This window comes from Taudactylus pleione, unplaced genomic scaffold, assembly GCF_031769625.1.
Source record: "Taudactylus pleione unplaced genomic scaffold, aTauple2 ptg001874l, whole genome shotgun sequence".
In the NCBI taxonomy this organism is placed as follows: domain Eukaryota; kingdom Metazoa; phylum Chordata; class Amphibia; order Anura; family Myobatrachidae; genus Taudactylus; species Taudactylus pleione.
This window is the reverse complement of record NW_028286271.1, coordinates 541,516-560,580: the sequence shown is the minus strand read 5'-3', so window position 1 is coordinate 560,580 and position 19,065 is coordinate 541,516. Positions and strand designations below refer to the sequence as shown.

General features: G+C 49.1%; 2 protein-coding genes across 4 annotated transcripts in view; one reads left to right on the top strand and one right to left on the bottom strand.

Moving 5' to 3' along the window:
- WDR25 (WD repeat domain 25) overlaps window positions 1–16,525 on the bottom strand; it is a 145,005-nt gene extending 128,480 nt beyond the window's left edge. Inside the window, exon 1 of the mRNA XM_088465149.1 lies at window positions 16,436–16,525. The gene's annotated coding sequence lies outside the window, so the exon portion shown is untranslated. The remainder of the gene's footprint in view (window positions 1–16,435) is intronic.
- Window positions 16,526–16,669: 144 nt separating this feature from the next.
- Window positions 16,670–19,065, top strand: part of WARS1 (tryptophanyl-tRNA synthetase 1) — a 94,172-nt gene continuing 91,776 nt past the window's right edge. Inside the window, exon 1 of one of the 3 annotated variants that reach the window (XM_088465155.1) lies at window positions 16,670–16,780. The gene's annotated coding sequence lies outside the window, so the exon portion shown is untranslated. Of the gene's footprint in view, window positions 16,781–16,908; window positions 17,024–19,065 lie in introns of those variants that run through there. The other 2 variants (XM_088465154.1, XM_088465153.1) reach the window with 2 other exon arrangements.

Sequence of the window (19,065 nt, the reverse complement as noted above, 5' to 3'; positions counted from 1 at the left end):
TGAGAAAGTCGGCCTCCCAGTTGAGGACTCCCGGGATGAATACCGCTGATATGGCCGGGAGATTGCGCTCCGCCCAGATCAGGATGCGGAACACCTCTACGAGTGCCGCCTGACTTCGGGCTCCTCCTTGCCGATTTATGTAGGCCACGGTGGTGGCGTTGTCTGACTGGACCTGCACGGGATGACCCTGGAGAACCCGATGGGCCTGCTGGAGAGCATTGAAAACGGCGCGGAGTTCCAAGATGTTTATCGGAAGCTCCTTTTCCGCCTGAGTCCATCTGCCCTGGAACAAGTGTGGACCCGTGACCACTCCCAAGCCCCGAAGACTGGCATCCGTTGTCAATAGGACCCAGTTCGCCACCCAAAACGGACGACCCTTGTTGAGATGGGTCGTCTGCAACCACCAGGCAAGGGACAGGCAAACCCAGTAACCTTACTGCTGAGTGAAGAGACACACGGCGATTCTGCAGACAACTGCGCACCCTCAACTGCAAGGCAGAGATCTTTTCCCCCATCACAAAGATCCTCTGCTGACTGGAGTCCAACAAGGCTCCGAGGTGCAGAATCCTCCGAGACGGGATCAGGGTGGACTTTTGCCAGGTTATCAACCAGCCGTGCCGTTGCAGTACTGCAATCGTCAGATCCAAATGGTGTAGAAGGAGCTCCGGAGATCCTGCTACCAACAGAAGCTCGTCCAGGTACGGCAACATGCGGACTCCCTGCAGCCGCAGGGAAGCCGCCATGACCGCCATAACCTTGGTGAACACACGTGGTGCTGTCACCAGGCCAAAAGGTAACGCCCGGAACTGGAAGTGATCGTTGCGGATTGCAAACCTGAGGAACTGTTGATGGCGTGAAAGAATAGGGACATGCAGGTAAGCGTCCTATATGTCCAACGACACCATGTAATCCCCAGGTTCCAGCACCAGAATGATGGACCGTAGGGTCTCCATCCGAAACCTCTGCACCCGCAAGGACTTGTTGAGTGCTTTGTGGTTGAGGATCGGACGGTACGACCCATTGGGTTTCAGCACCAAAAACAGATTAGAATAGAAACCCAGGCCCCTCTGGGAGAAAGGAACAGGCACTATAACTCCAGCCTGGAGCATAGTGTGCAACACCTTCCGCACTTCCGTGGCTTTGTTCCGGTCTGATGGAAGAACCGTGGTGAAGAATCGGGATGGGGGTCTGTGCCGAAAGGAGAGTGTATACCCGTGAGAAACCACCTCGTGAACCCAACTGTCTGTCGTGGTTACCGACCAACATTGGGTGAACCGTAGCAGGCGGCCTCCCACTTTGGTATCCCCCAAAGGGAGTCCCGGACCGTCAGGCCGCAGGTTTGTCATCGGACTTAGGGGCCGGAAGTCTGGTACTCCAGGCCTGCTTCCGGGGCTTGGCCGATTTCTTGGGGCCAGCCTGTCGGGGAAAAGACTGTGCTTTAGGCCTACTCTGGGCCCTGTAAGGCCGAAAGGACGACGTCCCTGAACTGGAAGGAACTGCAGCAGACGGGAGACATGCCGATTTGGCTGCCGCCAGCGTGGCTACAATTTTGTCCAGATCCGGACCAAATAGGACTTCTCCATTAAAAGGCAAAGCTTCCAAGCCCTTTTTGGAATCCGCGTCCGCCTTCCAAGATCGCAACCATAAGGTGCGACGAGCCGCCACAGCTGCCAAAGAAATCAGAGAAGTCAGGGTACTGATATCTAAAGCCGCTTCATTAATGTAAGTGGCCGAATCCCGGAGATTGCCTATCAACTCGGTCTGTTCAGCTGAACAGTCGGAATCGAAAGACGCCTCTAAACTATCTGCCCAGCGCTCCATAGCTCTGGCTACCCAACAAATGGCCATAGCCGGCCTGGCTGCGAGGGAATAAACGGACTTTAGGCAGAACTCCACCTTACGGTCCGTGGCATCCTTTAAGGAGGACATGGCCAACGTGGCCCTTCGGACCAGGCGTGTCACATGGGAATCCACCTGTGGCGGGGATTCCCACTTAGAAAAATAATTGTCCGCAAATGGATAAGCCACTGCTAAACGTCTTTGAGGCTGATACTGTTTGCCAGGATGTTTCCACGCCTCCTCTAAGTGGTCCACCAATTGACCCGAAAGAGGAAACACTGTGGCGTCACCCTTAACATCCTTGAAAAAGGCATATTTGGATTTTGATACCGGACGTTCATCATCCTCAATAACTAAAGCTGTGCGGACTGCACGAATAAGGCCAGGTATATAAACCTTAGACTTAGCGTCCGACTCTTTAGTATGGAGAGGTTCTTGGTCCAAAAGATCCAGAATCTCCCCATCATCGGTCGTCCCCTCGTCATCCTCATAAGGAGTGGACAGAGACGCCACCGGCCACTTGTGAGGCCGCAACACAGACTCCCCTTGTAACACGTCTGACAAATGCTGCACAGAACTTGTCAGAGAATTAACCCACGCAGGCTCCTCAGAGACCTGAGGAGGGGAAATAGGGAGACTGTGGGGTACCATCAGTTGTCTCCGGAACCCCTGCATGGGTGACGACACCACTGACTGCTGGGACAATCCCATTTGAGGGAACGCAGATGGCGGAGCTAACTGGCCCACTAGGGTTGTAAGCGCCTTAGCGAAACAAGCCCAGGGCGGTTCCTGTACCGGAGCCGTGACAGTAATTGGCCGCGACAATAAAAAAAACACTGCTGACATTGCCCCTCCGCTATAGGTACCTTACACGTAGTACACAGAAGCTGGAGAGGAAAGTCACTCTCAGACATGATGGTAAGTATGTGACCCCTCTCACTGATACTCATAGTATAGTGTGAGACCACCCTGCAATCACCGCACCGCAAGGGCTTTAGCAGAAAAAGAGCAGGGACAGTGAAAAGGCTGACAGTAGAAAGTGAAAGTACAGGCAGCAGACGCTAGCAGCAGTCACATACAATGCAAAGAAATCAATCCCTGCACTATCAGCGCTGATCCTCAACTACGCAGACACAGAGCCTGGTAGGACACAGCGCTGCATACACAGACCTGTTCCAACGGAGAAGAGGTATGCCGGGGGACCCAGACCACGATGCCACCGATCAGCAGCGTCCGGCAGCATTCACCATGCTTTCTTGTAAAGATAGCCACCGAGGAGCATAGAGGAGGCCGGCCTGGGGGAGGGCGCTGCCACAGGGCCAATCGGCAAGTACAGAGAGGCTGTGTGCAGCGGGGGAGGCGCCGGCTGTGTACAGGGAAGGCGCGCTCCCCTGGCATGCATTTAACCCCTGGGACGCCGCAGCGCTACCGCTCAGCTGCGGTGCGCTGTCCCAGGGGGGTAGTGGAAGCGCAGGTCTGTAACCTGGCTCCACGCTGCAGCCAGTCCCCAGAGAGCCCCCTGCCTGGGGACTCCGGACCATGTTCCAGCGGGGACCCACCACGGGACCACCCTGCTTACCTGCTGACCGGCCATGGTCCCAAACATCTGGGGTCACCGCTAGCTGTGACCCCAGATGCCTACCAGCATCCCCGGTTCAGTACCGGCGTTCTGGTACCGGCGGGGGTGTAGGGAAGACAGCATGGACGTCAAGAATGACTGTCCATGCTGTACTTCCAGATGGGTAGCCACAGCTGCCTTGAAGAAAACTTCAGGGGCTATCCTTAGCCCCCCTCTCAACAGATGCATCCGACTCAGAGCCGGGCACCAACGAAACTGAGATGCCTTGGCTCGGGGGCGGGGTATAGGAGGGGGACCCTAGTGCATCCTGGGAGGCTGAAAACTTTAACTCTATGGTGCCCGATGCCTGGCGTCATCACCTATACCCCAAGGTATCCTGTGGATACCCTATGGACCCTGAAGTAGAAATGGGGGTACCCATAGTGATGCCTCATGTCTGGACATCTTTAGGGGGGGCCCCAGGTACATTTCCCAAAAATTCACGTTTTTTTTCGCAGATCCAATTTCACCGGATCCCGTTTTCGCTCCTTTTAAGTTGAATACGGGGACAAGCGGGCACGCGCCCGATACGTTATCCCTACTCTAACCTCCGATGTGGAGCGAAAAGTCCAGCACAGACTTTTCGCTCCCATATTGAATATGACCCTTAGAGGTTAATCTGATGCAGCTGCAGCTCTGCCCGATATATTCAACAGAGGGAAGCAGCCCCAGCAAACCCTGCAGCCGGCCTGTTCTCCGGCAACCACAGGCGCAGTTTCAGCCTGGCGTTGCCAGGCAATCGTCTGGACCGTTGGACCCTGCAGTCGGAAGAAGCAGTTCCCCCGGCTACTCAGTAACAACCAGGACCCGAAGAGGAAGCAAGTAGGGGCGGCATGTGACAGTGATAAAGTACAACACTGAGGAGCGGAAGGGATTTTGTTGGATACAAAGTTTCAATAGAAATATAACCGTAGACCCAAGACCAGACGAGGTGACGAGATGCAATGGCTTCACTACACTAAATACAATAATAAGGCTACCAACACAACTTCTGATTAACTATGCAAGGTCGGAGACACAGATGAGGGCACACAGCACCTGATTCAGCAAGGATCGTGTGGCCGGAGGTAGGCTACACGTGGATAACAGCGGTCGCGGCACTGAAGGGGTTAACCCCATGCTGTGGCGCCATTTTTAAAATTAACAATGGACACTAGGCTCCATATTTAAATGTATTACAGTTGCTAGGTGCTGGATGTATTAATATGTGATGCGATTTTTACCTATACTGGCTACAGCAACCTGAACCCTCTCCAACGTCAGCGGCAATGTGTTAACCCCTCGGTGTGCTGCACCGGTGATAACTGGCTGTAAGGAGCCATTGAGTGTTCGACGCTGGGGACGTGAGATTAGCTCCCGATGCCCCAGCTACACAGCGAGGCTGCGGCGCTGACTGCCTGGATCCGGCTCCCTGCATGGCGATGGTTAACCCCCCGTGCGTGGCACCGGGGGCATTGTGCGCTGATGCCGGGAGCCTAGCTCCCAGCGCCCCAGCTACACAGTGCAGCGTGGCCGGCAATTAACCCTCGGTATGCTGCACAGAGGGGAGGACTGCAAAAGCTACACGCTGGGGGTTGGTAGTGCTAGCTTCTTATACCCCAGTACGGAGGAGAGGCCACACACTGGGAGACCAGAGGAGTCGGGTCCCAGCGCAGCGTGGGGGCCGTGTGCCAGCTATTGCTGGGGAACGGTGCACCGGCAGTCAGCGGTGCCACCAGCTCCTGGAGCTCCAGAGGCTGTGAGTAAGCAGTGGGGGCTTGTAGCGCTGGGGGACCAGGCAAGCAAGCTCCTGGTAACCCCCGAAGCTGAGAGAGCCCCAGCACTGAGCCCAGGCTGCAAGAGTGACGGGCTGAGGAAAGCCCAGCGCTGAGCACATAGTATACAAAGAGACATAGGTTTAAATAAAAATGTATTTAAAGTGTATGTGCTGCAGTGATTAGAGCCTGATGCTGGGCACAGTCACAGAGTGCATATGTGTACAAGGTATATATTTAATGTATAATTTAAGGAAAATTGCATTTCCCTGGATGGCCAGAGGATGCAGAGTCCTCCGTGGGCTGGTGGATCCCCCAGCACCTTCCAGAGATATAAAATGTCCTCCTATGCAGCCTCATGCCTGGCAGTGGTATGAGGTGGTGTATGGGGAGCTGGCTAATGCAGCCAGCTAATTGTGTTCAGGGAGCTCCAAAAGGGCTTTGCCTCCGTGGCCAGGAAACCCTACCTGAGGACCCTGCTTGCCCACCTCTGGAGCTCAGATTCAGGCAGAGGTGGCAGGCTTGGTCTCTTAGCAGATTCCTGGAAGTACGTTTTGGAGGGAAACATCCCCGGCCCTAGACGAGCCGACTCCTGGGTGGTGACTAAAATACCAGGTAGGCTCTGGCACAGGGTAGTGACCACTCCCCACAGCAAATGCCTTAAGGTTATAGTTTGGAAACCACAGGGCGGGCTTACCTCCTGTGGTAATGTGTAATGGAGTGACATATATACCAGGCCTGCGAGCCCTGTATGTGTACATTTTTGTGCATCTCTGGAAGATCAAGACTGCTGTATCATCTATGTATGCTGTAACCCCTTGAAGCTAAAGGAAATAGTCTTTTTTAAGGCTGTGAGCAATACACCTCTTTGCCTATTCGACTGCATCAACATCCTGTGACCAACAGAATTGCGCCAAACGCTATTCTGTTCTCCTGCTGTTCTGGACTGAGCCAAACGTCTCCAAAGCTCAAGCCCTCTGCCAGCTACCGTGCAGAGCCTGGTCCATTGCGAGGGATCAGGAGGAAACAACAGACGCCAGTCAGGAGGTGTGGCTGCAGCTAGTCGACGCAAACGCAGCAGAAGCGGTTCAAAGTGCCGACGGAAGAAGCTTGGTGGTGGCAGCATCATTGCATGCCCACGGCACAGTGGGCGGAGTCAATGACAGACACACACAATCCGTATAATTGGGCAACATAGCGAAATAATCGGTAACATCGGACCCATATGCGCAGATAAGGTAGGTTAAACCTCACTCAGGAATTGGTAACTTCAGCGCACGCTATGAGCGTTCATGCTGTTAATGGTATCGCAGTGTATAATTTATGCATGTCCCTGCAACGCCATCCCAACGCACTGGCACAACTGCGTTCGCCCGACCACCCCCCCGTCACCACCCACAAATGGCGCTTCCTATCAATCAATGTGCTCAGGGTCTGCGTAGTCTCAGCAAACACATTTCCCATCGCAATTGCTAGTTTACGCACGGCGATGCATGCGCAATGCAATTTAATTGACCGATTGTGTGCGTCTTTGCTACGGTGATCCTTGCTGAATCAGGCCCACAGTCAAGAAAAGAAGACAAAGGTAAGTTATTAAACAGTGAAATAGAAGGGAAAAATCACATTTTGTTATCCCATGAAAAAAAAAAAAAAAAAAACCCACATGTACCGTTTGAATGCAATATCCCGGTAAGTGGCATCACCTATATGGAAGGGGAGCCAAAAGATGGACAAAGGCTGATAAAGAAAAAAAAAAAAAAAAAAAGAAAGAAGGAGAGTTATGGCAAAACTTACCTTTGTTGAAATAGGGTCCATAGGGAGACAATGGGGTGTAGGTGGTACTTGGAGGACCGGACACCAACAGCAAAGCTTTTCTCTGTCCCAGGATGCTCCAGTCCTTCCACCTATACCCCATCCACAGACTGAAGGCAACTCAGTTTTGTTAACAAGTCCAAGGAAGGAGCAGGATAGGAGAGAAGGAAGACTGGTACACTGAGGATCACACTCTCACACAGAGAAGGAAACAAAATACCAGGAGAAAAAACCCATAGAAGCCAGGTGCATCAGAGCGAGTGTCCTGTGGGCCTTATGGACTTCGAAGAAAGAGTTAACTAAGGTAAGATTTACCATAATGCTCCTTTTCTTCTTGAGGGTCCATAGGGCTCCACAGGGAGACAATGGAGATGCCCAAAAGCAGTTGTTCAAGGGCGGGGACGCTTCTGAGCTGAGAGGAGAACTCTGCACCCGAAGGAAGCGTCCTGAGAGGCAAATGTATTAAAGACATAGAACCTAGAAGAGAGGTGTAGACAGAAGACCATGTGGCCGCCTTGCATAGTTGTTCGGCAGATGCACCACGGTGGGCTGCCCATGAGGGACCCACAGAGCGAGTAGATTGAACAGATGTTGTAGCCGGCACAGGAAGTCCAGCCTGCGTGTAAGCCTGTGAAATAGTAATGCGAAGCCATCTGACCAGAGTGTTTGTTAGCCGGCCATCCCTTCTTGTGGAATCCATATAGGACAAAGAGGGAATCCATTTTCTTGATGAAACCATGGTCCACCTAGATCTTCACAGCATGGACCACATCCAAGGAGGCCTCACCTGCCAAGAGGTCTGGTGAGTGAAAGGCTGGAACTACAATTTCCTCATTAACGAGAGACCACCTCAGGTAGGAAGCCAGTGCACGTTAGAAGAACAGCCCTGTCCTGATGAAAAATCAGAAATGGGGAGCGACAAGAAAGCGCCCCTAAATCCGATCCCCTCTGGGCAGAGGCTATAGCCAGAAGAAAAAGTATTCGCAGAGAGCCATTTAACGTCTACCGAGTCCAGGGGTTCAAATGGAGGTTCCTGAAGTGCATGTAGAACCACTGACAAATCCCACGGAGCCACAGGAGGGACAAAGGGAGGTTGTATATGGTGGACAGCCTGCAGGAAGGTGTGAACACTTTAGCTGCGGAGCAATTGTGTGCTGGTACCAGATGGACTGAGAAGATAGGCCAAGTGGAGTCCGAGATCCAATCCAGTTTGAAGACAGACAAGGATTCTAGAAACCCTAAAAACCCTGAGGGTCATAGTCTATGATAGCACACCACTGGAAATGATAAATCCGGGCAGAGGCTGGCTTACACGCTCTGAGCATGGACTGGGCCACAGAGCTAGAAAACCCTTTATACTTTAGGATATATGTCTCAAGAGGCAAGCCGTCAAAGACAGACTGGCCAGGTCCGGTTGTAGACAGGGACCCTAAGACAACAGGTCCGGTCGTTGAGGAAGTTGGAGGGGAGCGTCTATGGAGATACTTTGAAGATCGGAGGGATCTGACAGAGCGCTTGCTCTGAATCCGGGCCGTCCCTTCTCCTTTTTGGAGCGCCCTCCAGGCCGCTCGCATAGCTGTGGGTGACCACCCACAGCTATAGTGAGTGGCCAAAATGATGGTCGCGATGGTCAAGACTATCGTGACCATCGGGCTTGCGATGAGACCCAGCAGTAGGGTCTCGCTGCCGCAAGCCCAGGAGTGCTTTTGGCTCTATCAGAGCCAAAAGCACTCCCACTGACATCACTAGTGATGTCAATGGGGCCGGCCCCAGATGGTAGGCGCTCCCATGGGAATGCCTCCATCTGGGCAGCCACACCCCCGGCACGCCCACCAAAGGGGGTGTGCTGTCAATCACCATCGACAGCACGCCCCCTTTGGTGCGAGACCCATAACGACAGCTTGGCCGTCGTTATTCGGGTCTCGCACATGCGCACGACAGAGCTGCCTCCGTTGTGCGCATGCGCACTTGGGCAACATCGACCCGCTTGCGAGCGCTCGGCGCTCGCGAGCGGGTCTGAATCAGGCCCTGTGTCCCCTTCTTGCTTGAACTTCCGAAGAACCAGAGGAAGAAGAGAGACTGGAGGGAAAAGGTACACCAAATGGAAGGTCCACTTCACTGACAATACATCCCTTGTCCTGGATCCTTACATTGGAGGCTTGTGGTTATGTCATGAGGCCATGAGGTCCACGTCCGGTAAACCCCATTTGTCCACCAGGAGCTGAAAGACTTCAGGATGTAGACACCACTCCCTGCGTGCACGTTGAATACTGCGGAGATGGCTGGCTGGTGGCATTCGACCCATGTGAGAATGCGGGACACTTCTGCCATTGCTGACTGACTTTGAGTGCCTCCCTGGTGATTGAGGTAGGCCACTGCTGTGGCGTTGTCGGACTATATTTGTACTGGCCTGCCCTGAAGAATATCCTGAACCAGAGTAAGGGCTCTGTAGATGGGTCAGAGTTCCAGGACGTTTAAGATTTTTGGTACTTACCTGTTAATCTCTTCCATATGGGGGACGCCCTTGGCCATGATGAGGGTTGAGGAGCTAGCACTTAATAGGCTAATTAGAGTGTATACTGTAAGATCCTCCTCTCCAACTTAAAAAGTTGTAAGGATAGGTTGAAGAACAGGGGCAAGACTGCATCCTTCTCACACACACACACACACACAAACCAATAAGGGAGGGATCTAGCGTCCACTAGATGGACTTGAATAAAGAGATTTAACGTCAAGTACCAAAATTGTGATTTTCTCCTTCCTCCATTTGGGGGACACTTGTCCATTGAGGATGTATAAAAGCTGTCCCTAGCGGAGAGCATAATCAGCTGTGGTGACTCAATAGAAGAGCATCATTGGACGCAAAAGCATGAATTATATAAAATCTGGTGACTATATGAACCAAGAACCATGTAGCTGCTCTATATAACTGCTCCATGAAGCTCCATGCCATGCTGCCCACAAAGTTCCATATGAGCGAGTGGAATAAGCAGTGATCCTAGCTGGGATAGGACATTCAGCCTCCTCATATGCCTGCTATATTGTGGCCCAAATCTATCCGGCTATAGTCTGCTTAGATGCCAGCCATTCTTTTCTTAGTGTCATAAAGAAAACTACATTTTCATTACTGGTTGTCCTAGCAAGATAAATCCTTAGCAAAAGTTGGTTGTACAATTTCCCAATTAAGTTGTAATGGTGAAACTACTTTCGATTGCAAAGAAAATACATATGTGTTCGCACATATCTTTGCTGAAAGTCACGTCAAACAGCCCCTATCAGTGAGACTCTGCTAGCACCGGGCATCTTTATTGCTAAAAATGTGTCTAAGTCACAATGCTATACAACAGAGTCTCTGAATCACCATGCAAAGCTCTATGATGCAGTGGTCACAGCTTTTTTTCAATGCCCAGTTGCATTTGAAGAGTCAGTCGCACAAAGATATACAAGCGTCATATAAAATTAATCAGCACTGTCTCCTGGTGCGTCCGAGTCGCATCACGCTGCGACTTAAATGCATTTTTGGCAAAAAGACGTCCAATGCTAGCAGAGTTGCACGGAAAATGGCCGCTCACTCACGCTGGGTATAGTGTTCCCTCTAGCTCCGGCGGCAGGCAGGGCGCCGGAGCTAGAGAGGGCAATCTTGTGCGCGTGCCCGAAAAGGGGGTGTGGTTATGAAAAGGGGGCGTATCTATAAGACGCGGCCCCTTTTTGTCATACTTGGGGGCGTGCCCGGCGCTTACGGACATGCCGGGCAGCCCCCAAGCGCTGCAGAAAGGGAGAATAGATGCCGGGCGCATGCGCCCGGCATCTATTCTCCGGCGGTGACCGGATCACCGCATGTTTGTCCACCCACGGGACACTGCGTCCCGCGGGTGAGAACGGCTGTTAGGGCAGGGCGCTTTTTGCCCTCCTCCTGCGCCGCGCCCCGCTAAAACAGCCTAGCGGGAACACTATGGGTATATCAGACTGCATGGCTTATTGAAGCTAGATGAGCACGGACACATCTGTAGTACTTCCTCACTAGTAGGTAAAAAAACCACATTGTTCCAACACGGGACTAGTGTCAGGTGCATGCTTAAATCGGGTGTTCTTGTGAGGGATAGGCTGAGGCAGTCATATGAGCACTGGAGACAGGTAGAGACTGGATACCAGAGCTCACCTAATCAGAGACAACATGGCTGCACCCATGACCCTCAGGAATGAAGTGACAGTGCTCTAGTACAGAGTGGGCCCCCATGATCAATCTGGAGGGTAAGAGTGACTAAGTCCTGGTTTTGTAACATAGCAGACCTGCCTGAAGAGCAACCTTTAAGTCTGCTTAAAAAAAAAAAAATCTAAATCGGGAATAATCCTTATTCACATAGATCTTTGGAGGCCTGGCATGAGTCATGACCTTAGTAAACATTCGAGGGGCAGTGTTAAACCAAAAAGAGCCTTTAAATGAAGATGTATTTATTTTATGATAAAAATTTTAAGTAGGTACAAATCTTAAAAGACATTGGGCTCAATTCAATTTAACGCAAATTGAATAGCGCTGGGAAGGAGCGCCAGGAGCAATTCCATTCAGAACGCTGTTAAGCCCAACTAAGGATTTCTTCTCGCATCCCTCCTGAGATGCGAGCAGAAATCCGACAAACCTAGAGGTGGGATGCAGTTTTCTGCCCTTAGCGCCGCAGTGGAATAGGTCTGAAGAGGACCTACTCCACTGGTCCCTGAAAGACAGAAGATGGGCCCCCAAAACAGACATTTCTGGGTGTATGCTCTTCCTGTCAAGGAAACATCTCCTGGAGCCTAGACACTTGTGTCAGTGGCTATCTCTACTGTGTAAACCTCTGAACCAGGGTCCTGTGCTCTGGCCCGAGATGAAGATGACTGGCTTTTACATGAGTGTATGAAAGGACTGAATCTTAGACGTAAAAATTTTCCTATAGGTAAAACAGAACCCATGGCCTCTGAATTCACTTATCAAACTTTGGGCCAAAAACTTTCCTTCAAAAGGTAAAGTTTCTATATATTAGTCTCAACATCCACTATCCAAGATTTTAACAAGGAATGCATATAGCCACCACCGCCTTAATATCAAAATATGTTCCTACTGTCTACATGCGATAGAAATTAAGTTCGATTTAGACCTGTCCAACTGGAAAGCCTCTATCAAAAGGACACCCAACTCCATTGCCTTGGCTACCTAATATACACTAAGGGTCAATCCATATCAAATGGTCCAGAATTAAATTAATTGGTTGCTTGACAATTTTTTATTTTTTTGTGTTTGTGTGTGATGACCCCTGTACGTTACTAGTCAGAAACCACCATTACTTTATTTACCTTCATATGAAGATGGCGGACAAATTTGTATCATGGCGTATGACTGTTTTTCACTGTTGCGGACATTTGGAGTAAATGCAATATCTAAGTTCAGAAAAGCCATAGAATGCTGGGATAAAAACAACTATTTTCAGCATATTTCAAGCTACATTTTACGTCATATAAATATTTTCCTACTTCACGTCCTTAAGACTGAAATTTAAGACCAAAGCTAATCGTCAGATTTTAAAAAAAGTTTATTTTTTATATTGTATTTGTCGAAGTCAGATAATTGGATATGATCGCTTGCAATTATTATCTGACGATTTAGTTGTCTATGGTCTGATGACGAAATGTTTGGACACTACTCTACGTCAGCAAAATTGCGATACGCACAAATATATATTTACATTACTACAGGGTTTAGTCAGAGTGTGGAAGACAGGTCTTAGGGGGTCACTCAGACCTGGTCGTTAGCGCCGGTGCGCTCGGACCGGGTCGATGGCCCCCCACAGAGCATGCGCACGACGGCGCCGTCGTGCGCATGCGTGAGACCCGCTACGACCGACAGCGCCAGTCGTAGCGGGTCTCAATCCAAAGGGTGCGAGCTGTAGATGTTGATTGACAGCTCGCCCCATTTGGAAGGCGGGCCGGGGGGGGTGGCAGCCCAAACGGAGGCGTTCCCATGGACATTCAGACAGAGCCAGAAGCTCTCCGGGGCTTACGACATGGGAGACCCTACCCTAGGGTCTCGTCGTAAGCCCCGATGGTCGCGATGCTCTCTGACCATCGCGACCATCACCGGAGCGGTCGTTAGAGCTGTGGGTGTTAACCCACAGCCTAACGACCGCAACAGAGGCGGGCGGTCATGATGCAAACGGCCGCCTAGTTTCTGAGCGACCGCTTGCATCCTCTGACCGCCTCTGAATGAGGCCCTTAATGTGTATGTCTGAGTGTTTTGAGAGACTACGCATACTGTTACATTTTTAATTATTTGTTACAAGCATATTGTAACAATCTAAATACAAGGTTGAGAATTATTGTCAGGAACCTGCAGATCGTTAACAATGGAATTCCTTTTTGTTTGGTGCGGTTTTGGTTCATAGGAACTGACATATACACTCTAAGTGGAGAGGGGCCTGTCGCAAGCTACCAGACAAGGTGGCAACAGCAAACAGCTGGGGGTCTCCCCTGCTTAGAAATAAACCTTTATTTACACCTTGGACTGTAGTTTAAGCAACTTATTAAAATATGTCAGAAATGGATAATATATATATTAATCCATCACAAATACACTGAATTACATAATACACACAGACTTACATGCATACACATACGCATGCACCACATACGCACACTAGCGAAACTACACAATATTCTCACACACAAAAAAAATTATAAAAAGGTTACTCCGCATTAAAAGCTTAATATTAGAGGTTTTATTAGCGAATAATTACGTTGTGAAATGTATGTATATGGTATTTAAGGTACAGAACTATTAGACATGTCATGTTTGGTACCATTCTAAATCCCTGTTTATTTGTAGATCTCTGGTTCTATCGGCAAGGAAATTGCAGCATGCGTTCGCAAGATATGAATTATAGGTTAGAATGTATCTCTGTATGTAGTGTCTTTTTTATTAGTTCTTCAGCGGGAAAACCATACAAAGCAACATCTGAAGATCTGGGACATACCCCCAGTGATACCATATGAACTAACCAATGAAGGGAGTGACCTGAAGCCAGAACCAATGAGCATCTGTTATTCTGTGCCTTTGTTGTCTCTGAAGCCTGTACTGAATATAGGCTTGTGAGCTGGGGCAGTAGTCAGTCATTTCTCCATATCCTTGGGTGACTGTGACCACAGATTCAGGATTGAAATACTACATACTGCGCCAGTGCGCACGCGTATGTATCAGTTTGTAGTACCTTTGTATTTACTTGCTTTTTGCGCTAATTGTGTTAGATGTAAGCGTGCATCTTTCTTTTTATTGCAATATAACTTTTGTGCTTTGGAACCACAACTGGATTGAAAGCAATTATTTCTTAAGCGACTTGTAGCGCTAAATAGCGAAATTTTGGGTATATAGATTTAGGGGTATCAATATATTTCAGTGGGAAGGAATTACATTTCAGAGCTGTAATATTTTTGGGGGCAACAGCTGTATACTCAAAGACTTACCAAACAAATTTTGAGTTATCTATCTTGGTCTACTTTTTTTTTATTAGAGCACTTTGAAATTGCTTGCTTTTCACCAAAATTTACCTTGAATATCTCTGGTGGGGAACCTGATAAAAATTTCAAATTCACACCTATGAGGGGTGACTGTAGAAAAAAAGTGTTTGATGTTCCATATGGAACAAGGTTACACCAAGCTTAAAACCTTGGAAAACCCAAATATTACATGTAATTCCTCTGTAGGTAAATATTAATTAAAATAGCCTACTTATTTTTTTGCAATATTAAACTTAAATTGTTTTTTCACAGTTACCCCTCATAGAAGCTAATTCAATTCAGTGCGATTTTGAATAGATGCATGAGGGAGCTCCCACAGCTATTCATTACAATGCGCTGTTTGGGTTGGCTAAATGATATCTTCTCGCACCCCCATGGGGATGCCAGGAGAAATCCGACAAAAGTGTCGGGCGTGCAGCTGTTTGCCGGCTTAGCACGGAACCAACAGCCGCGCACCCGGCACTTTAGTCAGAGAATGACGGTTACCGCGCCTTAACACCCAGGTTAAGTCGCGAAAACCGGCATTCTCATACTTAACCCATTCCCGACAAGGCCAGCAGCGCATTGTATTAAAAAGTTTTCGGGAGCTCCCTCCCGCGGCTATTCAACATCGCAGTGAATTGAATTCGGCCCATAGAGTACTGTGTATGCTGTAAATTTGAAAGTTTTAATCAGGTCCCCACCAGAGATGATAGAGGTCAATTTAGGTGAAAAATGGAAAAACTAGCAATTTCAAAATACACGAATAAAAAAAAAAAAAAAAAGTAGACAAGATAGATAACTCAAAACTTGTTTGGCAAGTCTACAGATATACAGATTGAGTATACAGATATTCCCAAAACAAAATTACAGCTCGGAAATGTTATTCCTTCCCACTGAAATGAAATCCAAAAAATAGACTTTTTAATATCTGACCAGGGCCGGCCCTAGCCAATTTGGTGCAATAGGCAAGATTTTGGCTGGTGCCCCCTAGCAGATAATCCCCCACCAATCTTAAAGTGGGTACACATCTGACAGATATAGCTGCAGTTTATGGTTGTTCATACACACTGAATAACCATCATCTGCGGTCCCTGCTGCTACCCGCCGGCCTCTGCAGCAAATGTAAGGGTGGTCGGCTGATCGCCTGTACACACAGCACGATGAGCAGATATATCTACCAACTGTGTGCTGCACAGCCGACATGATCTGTCTGAACAACGTTGTTCACGGACATATTGTGAATATGGGATATGTTAGCCATCTCGGCGGTCAGGATGCCCACACTTACTGATGCCGAAATCCCAACGCTGGCATTCCAACCGCCAGGATACCAAAGGTAAGTAGAGGTTTTGGCACTAAGTGGGGAGGGTTAGATTTAGGGTGCAGTGAGGGGGAGGTTAGGTTCAGGCATTAGGGAGGGAGGTTAGGGTCAGACACCAAAGAGGGAGGGTTAGGATACAGACCAACCAACGTCAGTATGCTAACCCTGTCGGGATGCCGGGGTTTGGATTTTAACCACCGGGATCCCGACTGCCGGCATCAGTTACCCAACCGGTGTGTACACACAATGGCCGATATGTTGGCCAGCGTGTACCCAGCATTATTGTTTATATACGGATGCATTATTGTTTATATATATATAGTGTAACCATGTCACAGCGCCCGAGGAAGCCATTGTCACAGTGCCCAGAATAGCACCGTCAAAGTGGCCATAGAAGTGCTGTCACAGTGCCTGTAGTAACCTTGTTACAGCGCCCAGGGGTAGCACCGTCACAGCGCCCGGGGGTAGCAGCGTCACAGAGCCCGGGGGTAATAGGTAATGAGAGAACCCTGTATGGGCAGCATAGGGAAGGGAACAGACATGATAATATACAGTAGTAACTCTTACCCCCAGTCAGTATGCGATAGCCAAAGGGTGGAGAGCGGACAAGTGTCTCTTTATATTAACCTGTGTGGGCATGAAGTGCGCTTCCGCCCTCATCATACGTCACTTCCAGGTACTGACACAGAAGTGTCCCTACACAGTGTGACAGCAGCGGCCGCGCACTGCATGCTGGGACGGGAGTGTATAGCAACAACCACAACTGACAGCTGCGGCTCACACTGTGTCCCTGCCATATTCATCCGCCAGGAAACAAGATCCAGCACAATAGGTTCCAGCAGTGAGGAAGAGATGACACAGAGGTGACAGTAGTCACTTACTATCAATTGCAATGCTAAGCTACATACTAAGGTACATGCTAAGGTACATACAAAGATACATGCTAAGGTACATACTAAGGTACATGCTAGGCTACATGCTAAGGTACATGGTAGGATACATGCTCGGTAACTGCTGCAGTTATCCCGGGCTCTCTAGTCGGTGTAGGAACCATTCTGTGATTCCGTTTCCGGGGGGAGATGTTCTGCAGCGGACGCCATGTTCCTGTGATTGCAGCAGCTGGAGAGTAACACGCTGGGAGAGGTGAGAGCAGCTGTATGTACTAAGGAGCCATCATAGTGCCTGTAACATGGGCTTATACTCTGTAATTACCCTTCCTATAATGTCATCTATAGTGACGGGCTCAGCCTAGTCTCCCCATATCACAGCCAGGCCTTATACTCTGTAGTTACCCCTCCTATAATGTCATCTATAGTGACGGCTCAGCCTAGTCTCCCCATATCACAGCCAGGCCTTATACTCTGTAATTACCCCTCCTATAATATCATCTATAGTGACGGGCTCAGCCTAGTCTCCCCATATCACAGCCAGCCCTTATACTCTATAGTTACCCCTCCTATAATGTCATCTATAGGGATGGCTCAGCCTAGTCTCCCCATATCACAGCCAGGCCTTATACTCTGTAATTACCCCTCCTATAATGTCATCTATAGTGACGGGCTCAGCCTAGTCTCCCCATATAACAGCCAGGCCTTATACTCTGTAATTTCCCCTCCTATAATGTCATCTATAGTGACGGGCTCAGCCTAGTCTCCCCATATCACAGCCAGGCCTTATACTCTGTAATTCCCCTTCCTATAATGTCATTTATAGTGACGGGCTCAGCCTAGTCTCCCATATCACAGCCAGGCCTTATACTCTGTAATTACCCCTCCTATAATGTCATCTATAGTGACGGGCTCAGCCTAGTCTCCCCATATCACAGCCAGGCCCTTATACTCTGTAATTTCCCCTCCTATAATGTCATCTACAGTGACAGGCTCAGCCTAGTCTACCCATATCACAGCCAGGCCCTTATACTCTGTAATTACCCGTCCTATTATGTCATCTATAGTGACGGGCTCAGCCTAGTCTCCCCATATCACAGCCAGGCCTTATACTCTGTAATTATCCCTCTTATAATGTCATCTATAGTGCTCAGCCTAGTCTCCCCATATCACAGCCAGGCCTTATACTCTGTAATTACCCCTCCTATTATGTCATCTATAGTGACGGGCTCAGCCTAGTCTCCCCATATAACAGCCAGGCCTTATACTCTGTAATTACCCCTCCTATAATGTCATCTATAGTGACAGGCTCAGCCTAGTCTCCTCATATCACAGCCTGGCCTTATACTCTGTAATTACCCCTCCTATAATGTCATCTATAGTGACGGGCTCAGCCTAGTCTCCCCATATAACAGCCAGGCCTTATACTCTGTAATTACCCCTCCTATAATGTCATCTATAGTGACAGGCTCAGCCTAGTCTCCCCATATCACAGCCTGGCCTTATACTCTGTAATTACCCCTCCTATTACGTCATCTATAGTGACGGGCTAAGCCTAGTCTCCCCATATAACAGCCAGGCCTTAAACTCTAAAATTACCCCTCCTATAATGTCATCTATAGTGACGAGCTCAGCCTAGTCTCCCATATCACAGCCAGGCCTTATACACTGTAATTCCCCTTCCTATAATGTCCTCTATAGTGACGGGCTCAGCCTAGTCTCCCCATATCACAGCTAGACCCTTATACTCTGTAATTACCCTTCCTATAATGTCATCTATAGTGACGGGCTCAGCCTAGTCTCCCCATATCACATCCAGGCCTTATACTCTGTAATTACCCCTCCTATAATGTCATCTATAGTGACGGTCTCAGCCTAGTCTACCCATATCACAGCCAGGCCTTATACTCTGTAATTCCCCTTCCTATAATGTCATCTATAGTGCTCAGCCTAGTCTCCCCATATCACAGCCAGCCCTTATAGACTGTAATTATCCCTCCTATAATGTCCTCTTTAGTGACGGGCTCAGCCTAGTCTTCCCATATCACAGCCAGGCCTTATACTCTGTAATTACCCCTCCTATAATGTCATCTATAGTGACGGGCTCAGCCTAGTCTCCCCATATCACAGCTAGACCCTTATACTCTGTAATTACCCTTCCTATAATGTCATCTATAGTGACGGGCTCAGCCTAGTCTCCCCATATAACAGCCAGGCCTTATACTCTGTAATTACCCTTCCTATAATGTCATCTATAGTGACGGTCTCAGCCTAGTCTACCCATATCACATCCAGGCCTTATACTCTGTA